Source organism: Oncorhynchus kisutch, linkage group LG19 (genome assembly GCF_002021735.2).
Source record: "Oncorhynchus kisutch isolate 150728-3 linkage group LG19, Okis_V2, whole genome shotgun sequence".
Taxonomy (NCBI): Eukaryota; Metazoa; Chordata; class Actinopteri; order Salmoniformes; family Salmonidae; genus Oncorhynchus; species Oncorhynchus kisutch.
The window spans coordinates 45,777,431-45,790,755 of NC_034192.2; the positions used below are offsets into that span (position 1 = coordinate 45,777,431).

The following is a 13,325-nucleotide window of genomic DNA, read 5'->3' on the forward strand; positions in this document are numbered from 1 at the left end:
GGAGACAGGTGGGAGGGTGGAGACAGGTGGGAGGGTGGACTCAGGTGGAGACAGGTGGGAGGGTGGACTCAGGTGGGAGGGTGGAGACAGGTGGGAGGGTGGACTCAGGTGGAGACAGGTGGGAGGGTGGAGACAGGTGGGAGGGTGGACTCAGGTGGAGACAGGTGGGAGGGTGGAGGACAGGGTGGGAGGGTGGACTCCGGTGGAGACAGGTGGGAGGGTGGAGACAGGTGGGAGGGTGGAGACGGGTGGGAGGGAGGAGACGGGTGGGAGGGTGGAGACAGGTGGGAGGGTGGAGACAGGTGGGAGGGAGGAGACAGGTGGGAGGGAGGAGACAGGTGGGAGGGTGGAGACAGGTGGCAGGGTGGAGACAGGTGGGAGGGAGGAGACAGGTGGGAGGGAGGAGACAGGTGGGAGGGTGGAGACAGGTGGGAGGGTGGAGACAGTTGGGAGGGTGGAGACAGTTGGGAGGGTGGAGACGGGTGGGAGGGTGGAGACGGGTGGGAGGGTGGAGACGGGTGGGAGGGTGGAGACGGGTGGGAGGGTGGAGACGGGTGGGAGGGTGGAGACGGGTGGGAGGGTGGAGACGGGTGGGAGGGTGGAGACGGGTGGGAGGGTGGAGACGGGTGGGAGGGTGGAGACGGGGTGGGAGGGAGGAGACGGGTGGGAGGGTGGAGTCGGGTGGGAGGGTGGAGACGGGTGGGGAGGGAGGAGACGGGTGGGAGGGTGGAGTCGGGTGGGAGGGTGGAGTCGGGTGGGAGGGTGGAGTCGGGTGGGGAGGTGGAGTCGGGTGGGAGGGAGGAGACGTGTGGGAGGGAGGAGACTGATGGGAGGGTGGAGACGGGTGGGAGGGTGGAGACGGGTGGGAGGGAGGAGACGGGTGGGAGGGTGGAGTCGGGTGGGAGGGTGGAGTCGGGTGGGGAGGGTGGAGTCGGGTGGGAGGGAGGAGACGGGTGGGAGGGAGGAGACAGGTGGGAGGGTGGAGACGGGTGGGAGGGTGGAGACGGGTGGCAGGGAGGAGACAGGTGGGAGGGAGGAGACAGGTGGGAGGGAGGAGACAGTTGGGAGGGAGGAGACAGGTGGGCGGGTGGAGACAGGTGGGAGGGTGGAGACAGGTGGGAGGGTGGAGACAGGTGGGAGGTTGGAGTCAGGTGGGAGGGAGGGAGGAGACAGGTGGGAGGGTGGAGACAGGTGGCAGTGTGGAGACAGTGGGAGGGTGGAGACAGGTGGGAGGGTGGAGACAGGTGGGAGGGAGGAGAGACAGCTGGCAGGGAGGAGGACAGCTGGCAGGGAGGAGACAGCTGGCAGGGTGTGCACAGGTGGGAGGTTGGAGATAGGTGGGAGGGTGGAGACAGGAGGGAGGGTGGAGACAGGTGGGAGGGGAGACAGGGGGAGGGTGGAGACAGGTGGGAGGGTGGAGACAGGTGGGAGGGTGGAGACAGGTGGGAGGGTGGAGACAGGAGGGAGGGTGGAGACAGGAGGGAGGGTGGAGACAGGTGGGAGGGTGGAGACAGGAGGGAGGGTGGGAGACAGGAGGGAGGGTGGAGACAGGAGGGAGGGTGGAGACCGGGTGGGAGGGGGTGGAGACAGGTGGGAGGGTGGACTCAGGTGGAGACAGGTGGGAGGGAGGAGACAGGTGGAGGGGTGGAGACAGGTGGGAGGGTGGAGACAGGTGGAGACAGGTGGGAGGGTGTGTGTGACTCAGGTGGGAGGGTGGACTCAGGTGGGAGGGTGTGGACTCAGGTGGAGACAGGTGGGAGGGTGGAGACAGGTGGGAGGGTGGACTCAGGTGGAGACAGGTGGGAGGGTGGACTCAGGTGGGAGGGTGGAGACAGGTGGGAGGGTGGACTCAGGTGGAGACAGGTGGGAGGGTGGAGACAGGTGGGAGGGTGGACTCAGGTGGAGACAGGTGGGAGGGTGGAGACAGGTGGGAGGGTGGACTCCGGTGGAGACAGGTGGGAGGGTGGAGACAGGTGGGAGGGAGGAGACAGGTGGGAGGGTGGACTCAGGTGGGAGGGTGGAGACGGGTGGGAGGGTGGAGACGGGTGGGAGGGAGGAGACGGGTGGGAGGGTGGAGACAGGTGGGAGGGTGGAGACAGGTGGGAGGGAGGAGACAGGTGGGAGGGTGGAGACAGGTGGCAGGGTGGAGACAGGTGGGAGGGAGGAGACAGGTGGGAGGGAGGAGACAGGTGGGAGGGTGGAGACAGGTGGGAGGGTGGAGACAGTTGGGAGGGTGGAGACGGGTGGGAGGGTGGAGACGGGTGGGAGGGTGGAGACGGGTGGGAGGGTGGAGACGGGTGGGAGGGTGGAGACAGGTGGGAGGGTGGAGACGGGTGGGAGGGTGGAGACGGGTGGGAGGGAGGAGACGGGTGGGAGGGTGGAGTCGGGTGGGAGGGTGGAGTCGGGTGGGAGGGTGGAGTCGGGTGGGAGGGAGGAGACGTGTGGGAGGGAGGAGACTGATGGGAGGGTGGAGACGGGTGGGAGGGTGGAGACGGGTGGGAGGGAGGAGACGGGTGGGAGGGTGGAGTCGGGTGGGAGGGTGGAGTCGGGTGGGAGGGTGGAGTCGGGTGGGAGGGTGGAGTCGGGTGGGAGGGTGGAGTCGGGTGGGAGGGAGGAGACGGGTGGGAGGGAGGAGACAGGTGGGAGGGTGGAGACAGGTGGGAGGGTGGAGACAGGTGGCAGGGAGGAGACAGGTGGGAGGGAGGAGACAGGTGGGAGGGAGGAGACAGTTGGGAGGGAGGAGACAGTTGGGAGGGAGGAGACAGGTGGGAGGGTGGAGACAGGTGGGAGGGTGGAGACAGGTGGGAGGGTGGAGACAGGTGGGAGGGTGGAGACAGGTGGGAGGTTGGAGTCAGGTGGGAGGGAGGGAGGAGACAGGTGGGAGGGTGGAGACAGGTGGCAGTGTGGAGACAGTTGGGAGGGTGGAGACAGGTGGGAGGGTGGAGACAGGTGGGAGGGAGGAGACAGCTGGCAGGGAGGAGACAGCTGGCAGGGAGGAGACAGCTGGCAGGGAGGAGACAGCTGGCAGGGTGTGCACAGGTGGGAGGTTGGAGATAGGTGGGAGGGTGGAGACAGGAGGGAGGGTGGAGACAGGTGGGAGGGTGGAGACAGGAGGGAGGGTGGAGACAGGTGGGAGGGTGGAGACAGGTGGGAGGGTGGAGACAGGGGAGGGGGAGGGTGGAGACAGGAGGGAGGGTGGAGACAGGTGGGAGGGTGGAGACAGGAGGGAGGGTGGAGACAGGAGGGAGGGTGGAGACAGGAGGGAGGGTGGAGACAGGAGGGAGGGTGGAGACAGGAGGGATGGTGGAGACAGGTGGGAGGGTGGAGACAGGAGGGAGGGTGGAGACAGGAGGGAGGGTGGAGACAGGAGGGAGGGTGGAGACAGGTGGGAGGGTGGAGACAGGAGGGAGGGTGGAGACAGGTGGGAGGGTGGAGACAGGAGGGAGGGTGGAGACAGGAGGGAGGGGGTTACGTGCTGTGACCTTTGCACCCAGCAGAAAAGCCATCTGGTTGTAATTGCGGTGGGATTGATGATTGATGGCAGGGAAGCCTGTCAGACCACCAACACACAGCTGGTGCTGTACAGTGGGGACCTGCATAAGCCCCTCCCATGGTCCCCCTCCAACAGCTTGGGCCGACGATGTCAGGCAGTCATGATTCAAGAGCACCGGTGTCTTCCTCCAACCCCAGCATGCCTAGAGCACAAACCATCAGTTAAGACTCAAACCAGTCGCCCCCTTCCAGGATTAATGAGCCCCAGACTCGAGAAAAAGCTTGCTCTCTCATTCCGTTAAGCTCCCTCCTTTGTCTTACAAGCCGGGGCTCCACCATGTCCAGCGTGCCGCCACACCTCATCAGGGTTACATCCCTTTACCAGGAAGTTCAAGTAGAGAAAGGGAAAGAACTACAAACGAGTGTATGTTGATCTAAGTAAAAGCGTCCTGTTCATGTACGGACACAAATCGCCACAGGCATACAGTGCATATTCTAACCAGTTATGGCTATCTCGTTTAGGGTAAACGCTACAAGTAAATGATGCATTCTTCCCTATCCGAACTCGGTACACTCACCCGACTGCCATCGCTCCGAGAGCATCTTCAATAATTCAACATTGCTCAGTTTTGCATGAAGGCTTTTAAAACGTGTGATATTTATTTAATGGGGACAGAATGCGTTAAAAGCCAAGAAGATAGAGCCCTGTTGCATTTCTCCCCCTTTCAGTGATGCACTTATACCGAGCAGCAGTTACAAACACAAGGCACTTTAGCTTTCTGCTCTCCAGTACAGTTAGCATACCTTTGACTGTATGGGAATCTGAGGGATGAAGAGTGGAAAAGGAAGAAGCAAGATTTTTTTAAATTTGTTTCTTTATAGGATGAGACAGCGAGACATCAGACACTTTCATTGTCGGTCAGTAAAAGGACACACGCTCACCTACACAGAGACATGTCTGTACAACTGACCTGGGTTTAAATAGTACTTGTGTTCTTTCAAATGCTGTAGCTACGCTTGTTTGAGCAGGCCTGGTTCAATTGAACCAATGGAATAGTCCCTACAGTGCAAACCCTGCCCATCTGGTACTCCAGGCTCAATCAAACACTCAAGACAAATACTACTTGAACCCAGGTCTGCTGTAAAACCATCATACAGTACCCTAAACCTGCAGTACAGGACAACCGGATGCAAATACTCTTAATTACTGGAAGAAGAACAGAATTGCTCTAAAAATACCCTTGAGTCTGACTTGAATCAGGGTGCAAAAAAGTAAGCCAGCTCGGGTGAAGGAATGCATGTTGAGGGGTGAAGTAGGTGAGCTGGTGGCATGACGTATAATCTTTCCACCAAAAAAAAAGCGCCCTTTCAGCACGTATTCATAAAGGTTCTCTAAGTGGCTCCAGTGGGACTCTGGCGGGGCCCTCCCTACAGACTGAGACATTTCATAGGCCCACAGGCAGAGTGAGCTGAGAGCAGAGCGGGCAGAGAGAGAATGTCTTCATCATGAACGGAATAGGAATGACGCCCCACTGGGGTCTATTAGGGAGCATTTAAAAACAATGGCAGCATTCACCGACTTCCATGCTGAGAAGCAAAGGGAAAGCACCTTAAAGTCCCTTTTTATCACTGACCTGACGTTACAGTGACCTGATGTTACGGACCTTTACGTAGTGACCTGACGTTACAGTGACCTGACGTTACAGTGACCTGACGTTACAGTGACCTGACGTTACAGTGACCTGACGTTACAGTGACCAGACGTTACAGTGACCTGACGTTACAGTGACCAGACGTTACAGTGACCTGACGTTACAGTGACCAGACGTTACAGTGACCAGGCGTTACAGTGACCTGACGTTACAGTGACCTGACGTTACAGTGACCTGACGTTACAGTGACCAGACATTACAGTGACCAGACGTTACAGTGACCAGACGTTACAGTGACCAGACATTACAGTGACCAGACATTACAGTGACCTGACGTTACAGTGACCAGACGTTACAGTGACCAGACGTTACAGTGACCTGACGTTACAGTGACCAGACGTTACAGTGACCAGACATTACAGTGACCTGACGTTACAGTGACCAGACGTTACAGTGACCAGACATTACAGTGACCTGACGTTACAGTGACCAGACGTTACAGTGACCAGACATTACAGAGGTCAGTTTTCATTTTAACTGCACTTAGTACATTTACTTCCTGTATCCCTGATGAATCAGGTGTCATCCATTTTTAGCTCTCTGCTGACGGAATTCTCCGCTCGACGTGGCGCTCATTAAAATTGTATTGGAAAGGTGCCATTTTCACTTATTAGCTTAATTGTCTGGTTATGTAGATGGGACAGATGACATTGAAGGTGTCTGTGCCAAGGGACATGTACAATCGCTATAGTCAGGCCTGACGTTTGAAAGAAGCCCATCACTTGCTGGACATGATTCATACACCAAGCCCCTGAATTAGGCCACAGACAAATTAAATGAGCTTGCTCATAAATTATGGCAGTAGTGGGTGATACATCAGCGTCGTACTAGTCATCAATCACCCAGGGGTGGAACTATTCACGTCACTCCGTGTACAGCAGCTACCTGACTAGCAAGCTGGTGTCGTTCATGTTCGGCTTACTGCTCACCCTCATTCAGTTTCTCCAAGCTGCGGGATGAGTGCTTCTGTAACAGTCTCAGTGCTAACCTTAGTGCAAACCTCAGTATTAGCTCAATAATAATAATCACAATAATACATTTAATTTATAACATGCTTTTCATTGAAAAACATTCTCATATTGCTAAAGCTCAGTGACAACTGTGTCAGGGCAAACTTCAGTCATGCTTCCTCACTGTGGCTGATGACAGACACTGTACATGAATGCAGCTCTCCCCTGATGATAGGCACATCAAACAAATTGGAGGACTGTGAGTCATCAATGGCAAGCCATCAAACGGTTCTAGTTGACAGGTGTGTTTGAGAACATGTTTTAATATGTCCTTGTGTGTGTGTGTGTGTATAAATGTTTGTTAAACATTTATTTATCAAGCAGCATGTGTCTGTACAATTGTGTGTGTCAATTCTTACAGCATGACCATATGCATTTGTGTAAGTGTACATTTGTGTACAAGTTTGCTTAGGTGTTTGTATTTGCAGGGCTGAATAAGGTCTGTATGAGGGCTGTATTAGGGCTGTATGAGATCTGTATGAGGACTGTGCGAGGTCTGTATGAGGGCTGTATGAGGTCTGTATAAAGGCTGTATGAGGTCTGTATGAGGTCTGTATTAGGGCTGTATGAGGTCTGTATGAGGTCTGTATTAGGGCTGTATGAGGTATATATTAGGGCTGTATGAGTGCTGTATGAGGGCTATATTAGGGCTGTATGAGGTCTGTATGAGGGCTATATTAGGGCTGTATGAGGTATATATGAGGGCTGTATTAGGGCTGTATGAGGTCTGTATTAGGGCTGTATGAGGGCTATATTAGGGCTGTATGAGGTCTGTATGAGGGCTGTATGAGGGCTATATTAGGGCTGTATGAGGTCTGTATGAGGGCTATATTAGGGCTGTATGAGGTATATATGAGGGCTGTATTAGGGCTGTATGAGATCTGTATGAGGACTGTGCGAGGTCTGTATGAGGGCTGTATCAGGGCTGTATGAGGTCTGTATGAGGGCTGTTTGAGGTCTGTATGAGGGCTGTATGAGGTCTATATTAGGGCTGTATGAGGTATATATGAGGGCTGTATGAGAGCTGTATGAGGTCTGTATGAGGTCTGTATGAGGTATATATTAGGGCTGTATGAGTGCTGTATGAGGGCTATATTAGGGCTGTATGAGGGCTATATTAGGGCTGTATGAGGTCTGTATGAGGGCTATATTAGGGCTGTATGAGGTATACAGTATATGAGGGCTGTATGAGTGCTGTATGAGGGCTGTATAAGAGCTGTATGAGGTCTGTATGAGGGCTGTATAGGGTTGTATGAGGGCTGTATGAGGTCTGTATAAAGGCTGTATGAGGGCTGTATGAGGGCTGTATGAGGTCTATATTAGGGCTGTATGAGGTATATATGAGGGCTGTATGAGAGCTGTATGAGGTCTGTATGAGGTCTGTATTAGGGCTGTATGAGGTCTGTATGAGGTCTGTATTAGGGCTGTATGAGGTATATATTAGGGCTGTATGAGTGCTGTATGAGGGCTATATTAGGGCTGTATGAGTTCTGTATGAGGGCTATATTAGGGCTCTATGAGGTATACAGTATATGAGGGCTGTATGAGTGCTGTATGAGGGCTGTATAAGAGCTGTATGAGGTCTGTATGAGGGCTGTATAGGGTTGTATGAGGGCTGTATAGGGTTGTATTAGGGCTGTATGAGGGCTGTATGAGGGCTGTATAAGAGCTGTATGAGGTCTGTATGAGGGCTGTATAGGGTTGTATGAGGGCTGTATGAGGGCTGTATAGGGTTGTATGAGGGCTGTATAGGGTTGTATTAGGGCTGTATGAGGGCTGTATGAGGGCTGTATTAGGGCTGTATGAGGGCTGTATGAGGGCTGTATAGGGTTGTATGAGGGCTGTATAGGGTTGTATTAGGGCTGTATGAGGGCTGTATGAGGGTTGTATTAGGGCTGTATGAGGGCTATATGAGGTCTGTATAAAGGCTGTATGAGGTCTGTATGAGGGCTGTATAAGAGCTGTATGAGGTCTGTATGAGGGCTGTATAGGGTTGTATGAGGGCTGTATGAGGGCTGTATAGGGTTGTATGAGGGCTGTATAGGGTTGTATTAGGGCTGTATGAGGGCTGTATGATGGCTGTATTAGGGCTGTATGAGGGCTGTATGAGGGCTGTATAGGGTTGTATGAGGGCTGTATAGGGTTGTATTAGGGCTGTATGAGGGCTGTATGAGGGTTGTATTAGGGCTGTATTAGGGCTATATGAGGTCTGTATAAAGGCTGTATGAGGTCTGTATGAGGTCTGTATTAGGGCTGTATGAGGTCTGTATGAGGTCTGTATTAGGGCTGTATGAGGTATATATTAGGGCTGTATGAGTGCTGTATGAGTGCTGTATGAGGGCTATATTAGGGCTGTATGAGGTCTGTATGAGGGCTATATTAGGGCTGTATGAGGTCTGTATGAGGGCTATATTAGGGCTGTATGAGGTATATATGAGGGCTGTATTAGGGCTGTATGAGATCTGTATGAGGACTGTGCGAGGTCTGTATGAGGGCTGTATCAGGGCTGTATGAGGTCTGTATGAGGGCTGTTTGAGGTCTGTATGAGGGCTGTATGAGGTCTATATTAGGGCTGTATGAGGTATATATGAGGGCTGTATGAGAGCTGTATGAGGTCTGTATGAGGTATATATTAGGGCTGTATGAGGGCTATATTAGGGCTGTATGAGGGCTATATTAGGGCTGTATGAGGTCTGTATGAGGGCTGTATAGGGTTGTATGAGGGCTGTATGAGGTCTGTATAAAGGCTGTATGAGGGCTATATTAGGGCTGTATGAGGTATACAGTATGAGGGCTGTATGAGTGCTGTATGAGGGCTGTATAAGAGCTGTATGAGGTCTGTATGAGGGCTGTATAGGGTTGTATTAGGGCTGTATGAGGGTTGTATTAGGGCTGTATGAGGGCTATATTAGGGCTGTATGAGGTCTGTATGAGGTCTGTATTAGGGCTGTATGAGGTCTGTATGAGGTCTGTATTAGGGCTGTATGAGGTATATATTAGGGCTGTATGAGTGCTGTATGAGGGCTATATTAGGGCTGTATGAGGTCTGTATGAGGGCTATATTAGGGCTGTATGAGGTATATATGAGGGCTGTATTAGGGCTGTATGAGGTCTGTATTAGGGCTGTATGAGGGCTATATTAGGGCTGTATGAGGTCTGTATGAGGGCTATATTAGGGCTGTATGAGGTCTGTATGAGGGTTATATTAGGGCTGTATGAGGTATATATGAGGGCTGTATTAGGGCTGTATGAGATCTGTATGAGGACTGTGCGAGGTCTGTATGAGGGCTGTATCAGGGCTGTATGAGGTCTGTATGAGGGCTGTTTGAGGTCTGTATGAGGGCTGTATGAGGTCTATATTAGGGCTGTATGAGATATATATGACGGCTGTATGAGAGCTGTATGAGGTCTGTATGAGGTCTGTATGAGGTATATATTAGGGCTGTATGAGTGCTGTATGAGGGCTATATTAGGGCTGTATGAGGTCTGTATGAGGGCTATATTAGGGCTGTATGAGGTATACAGTATATGAGGGCTGTATGAGTGCTGTATGAGGGCTGTATAAGAGCTGTATGAGGTCTGTATGAGGGCTGTATAGGGTTGTATGAGGGCTGTATGAGGTCTGTATAAAGGCTGTATGAGGGCTGTATGAGGGCTGTATGAGGTCTATATTAGGGCTGTATGAGGTATATATGAGGGCTGTATGAGAGCTGTATGAGGTCTGTATGAGGTCTGTATTAGGGCTGTATGAGGTCTGTATGAGGTCTGTATTAGGGCTGTATGAGGTATATATTAGGGCTGTATGAGTGCTGTATGAGGGCTATATTAGGGCTGTATGAGTTCTGTATGAGGGCTATATTAGGGCTCTATGAGGTATACAGTATATGAGGGCTGTATGAGTGCTGTATGAGGGCTGTATAAGAGCTGTATGAGGTCTGTATGAGGGCTGTATAGGGTTGTATGAGGGCTGTATAGGGTTGTATTAGGGCTGTATGAGGGCTGTATAAGAGCTGTATGAGGTCTGTATGAGGGCTGTATAGGGTTGTATGAGGGCTGTATGAGGGCTGTATAGGGTTGTATGAGGGCTGAATAGGGTTGTATTAGGGCTGTATGAGGGCTGTATTAGGGCTGTATGAGGGCTGTATGAGGGCTGTATAGGGTTGTATGAGGGCTGTATAGGGTTGTATTAGGACTGTATGAGGGCTGTATGAGGGTTGTATTAGGGCTGTATGAGGGCTATATGAGGTCTGTATAAAGGCTGTATGAGGTCTGTATGAGGTCTGTATTAGGGCTGTATGAGGTCTGTATGAGGTCTGTATTAGGGCTGTATGAGGTATATATTAGGGCTGTATGAGTGCTGTATGAGGGCTATATTAGGGCTGTATGAGGTCTGTATGAGGGCTATATTAGGGCTGTATGAGGTCTGTATGAGGGCTATATTAGGGCTGTATGAGGTATATATGAGGGCTGTATTAGGGCTGTATGAGATCTGTATGAGGACTGTGCGAGGTCTGTATGAGGGCTGTATCAGGGCTGTATGAGGTCTGTATGAGGGCTGTTTGAGGTCTGTATGAGGGCTGTATGAGGTCTATATTAGGGCTGTATGAGGTATATATGAGGGCTGTATGAGAGCTGTATGAGGTCTGTATGAGGTATATATATTAGGGCTGTATGAGGGCTATATTAGGGCTGTATGATGGCTATATTAGGGCTGTATGAGGTCTGTATGAGGGCTGTATAGGGTTGTATGAGGGCTGTATGAGGTCTGTATAAAGGCTGTATGAGGGCTATATTAGGGCTGTATGAGGTATACAGTATATGAGGGCTGTATGAGTGCTGTATGAGGGCTGTATAAGAGCTGTATGAGGTCTGTATGAGGGCTGTATAGGGTTGTATGAGGGCTGTATGAGGTCTGTATAAAGGCTGTATGAGGGCTGTATGAGGGCTGTATGAGGTCTATATTAGGGCTGTATGAGGTATATATGAGGGCTGTATGAGAGCTGTATGAGGTCTGTATTAGGGCTGTATGAGGTCTGTATGAGGTCTGTATTAGGGCTGTATGAGGTATATATTAGGGCTATATTAGGGCTCTATGAGGTATACAGTATATGAGGGCTGTATGAGTGCTGTATGAGGGCTGTATAAGAGCTGTATGAGGTCTGTATGAGGGCTGTATGAGGGCTGTATAGGGTTGTATGAGGTCTGTATTAGGGCTGTATGAGGTCTGTATGAGGTCTGTATTAGGGCTGTATGAGGTATATATTAGGGCTATATTAGGGCTCTATGAGGTATACAGTATATGAGGGCTGTATGAGTGCTGTATGAGGGCTGTATAAGAGCTGTATGAGGTCTGTATGAGGGCTGTATAGGGTTGTATGAGGGCTGTATGAGGGCTGTATAAGAGCTGTATGAGGTCTGTATGAGGGCTGTATAGGGTTGTATGAGGGCTGTATAGGGTTGTATTAGGGCTGTATGAGGGCTGTATGAGGGCTGTATTAGGGCTGTATGAGGGCTGTATGAGGGCTGTATAGGGTTGTATGAGGGCTGTATAGGGTTGTATTAGGACTGTATGAGGGCTGTATGAGGGCTGTATGAGGGTTGTATTAGGGCTGTATGAGGGCTATATGAGGGCTGTATAGTGTTGTATGAGGGCTGTATGAGGGCTGTATAGGGTTGTATGAGGGCTGTATGAGGGCTGTATAGGGTTGTATGAGGGCTGTATAGGGTTGTATGAGGTCTGTATGAGGGCTGTATAGGGTTGTATGAGGGCTGTATGAGGGCTGTATAGGGTTGTATGAGGGCTGTATGAGGGTTGTATTAGGGCTGTATGAGGGCTGTATAGGGTTGTATTAGGGCTGTATGAGGGCTATATGAGGGCTGTATAGGATTGTATGAGGTCTGTATGAGGGCTGTATAGGGTTGTATGAGGTCTGTATGAGGGCTGTATAGGGTTGTATGAGGGCTGTATAGGGTTGTATGAGGGCTGTATAGGGTTGTATGAGGGCTGTATGAGGGCTGTATAGGGTTGTATGAGGGCTGTATAGGGTTGTATGAGGTCTGTATGAGGGCTGTATAGGGTTGTATGAGGGCTGTATGAGGGCTGTATAGGGTTGTATGAGGGCTGTATGAGGGTTGTATTAGGGCTGTATGAGGGCTGTATAGGGCTGTATTAGGGCTATATGAGGGCTGTATAGGGTTGTATGAGGTCTGTATGAGGGCTGTATAGGGTTGTATGAGGTCTGTATGAGGGCTGTATAGGGTTGTATGAGGGCTGTATAGGGTTGTATGAGGGCTGTATAGGGTTGTATGAGGTCTGTATGAGGGCTGTATAGGGTTGTATGAGGGCTGTATGAGGGCTGTATAGGGTTGTATGAGGGCTGTATGAGGGTTGTATAGGGCTGTATGAGGGCTGTATGAGGGCTGTATAGGGTTGTATTAGGGCTGTATGAGGGCTGTATAGGGTTGTATTAGGGCTGTATGAGGGCTATATGAGGGCTGTATAGGGTTGTATGAGGTCTGTATGAGGGCTGTATAAGGTTGTATGAGGGCTGTATGAGGGCTGTATAGGGTTGTATGAGGGCTGTATGAGGGCTGTATAGGGTTGTATTATGGCTGTATAAGAGCTGTATGAGGTCTGTATGAGGGCTGTATAGGGTTGTTTGAGGGCTGTATGAGGTCTGTATAAAGGCTGTATGAGGGCTGTATGAGGGCTGTATGAGGTCTATATTAGGGCTGTATGAGGTATATATGAGGGCTGTATGAGAGCTGTATGAGGTCTGTATGAGGTCTGTATTAGGGCTGTATGAGGTCTGTATGAGGTCTGTATTAGGGCTGTATGAGGTATATATTAGGGCTGTATGAGTGCTGTATGAGGGCTATATTAGGGCTGTATGAGGTCTGAATGAGGGCTATATTAGGGCTCTATGAGGTATACAGTATATGAGGGCTGTATGAGTGCTGTATGAGGGCTGTATAAGAGCTGTATGAGGTCTGTATGAGGGCTGTATAGGGTTGTATGAGGGCTGTATGAGGGCTGTATAAGAGCTGTATGAGGTCTGTATGAGGGCTGTATAGGGTTGTATGAGGGCTGTATAGGGTTGTATTAGGGCTG

General features: G+C 51.4%; 1 pseudogene; it reads right to left on the reverse strand.

Moving 5' to 3' along the window:
* Positions 1-293: 293 nt before the first annotated feature.
* LOC116354975 (vegetative cell wall protein gp1-like) lies at positions 294-2,630 on the reverse strand (annotated as a pseudogene).
* Positions 2,631-13,325: the final 10,695 nt, after the last annotated feature.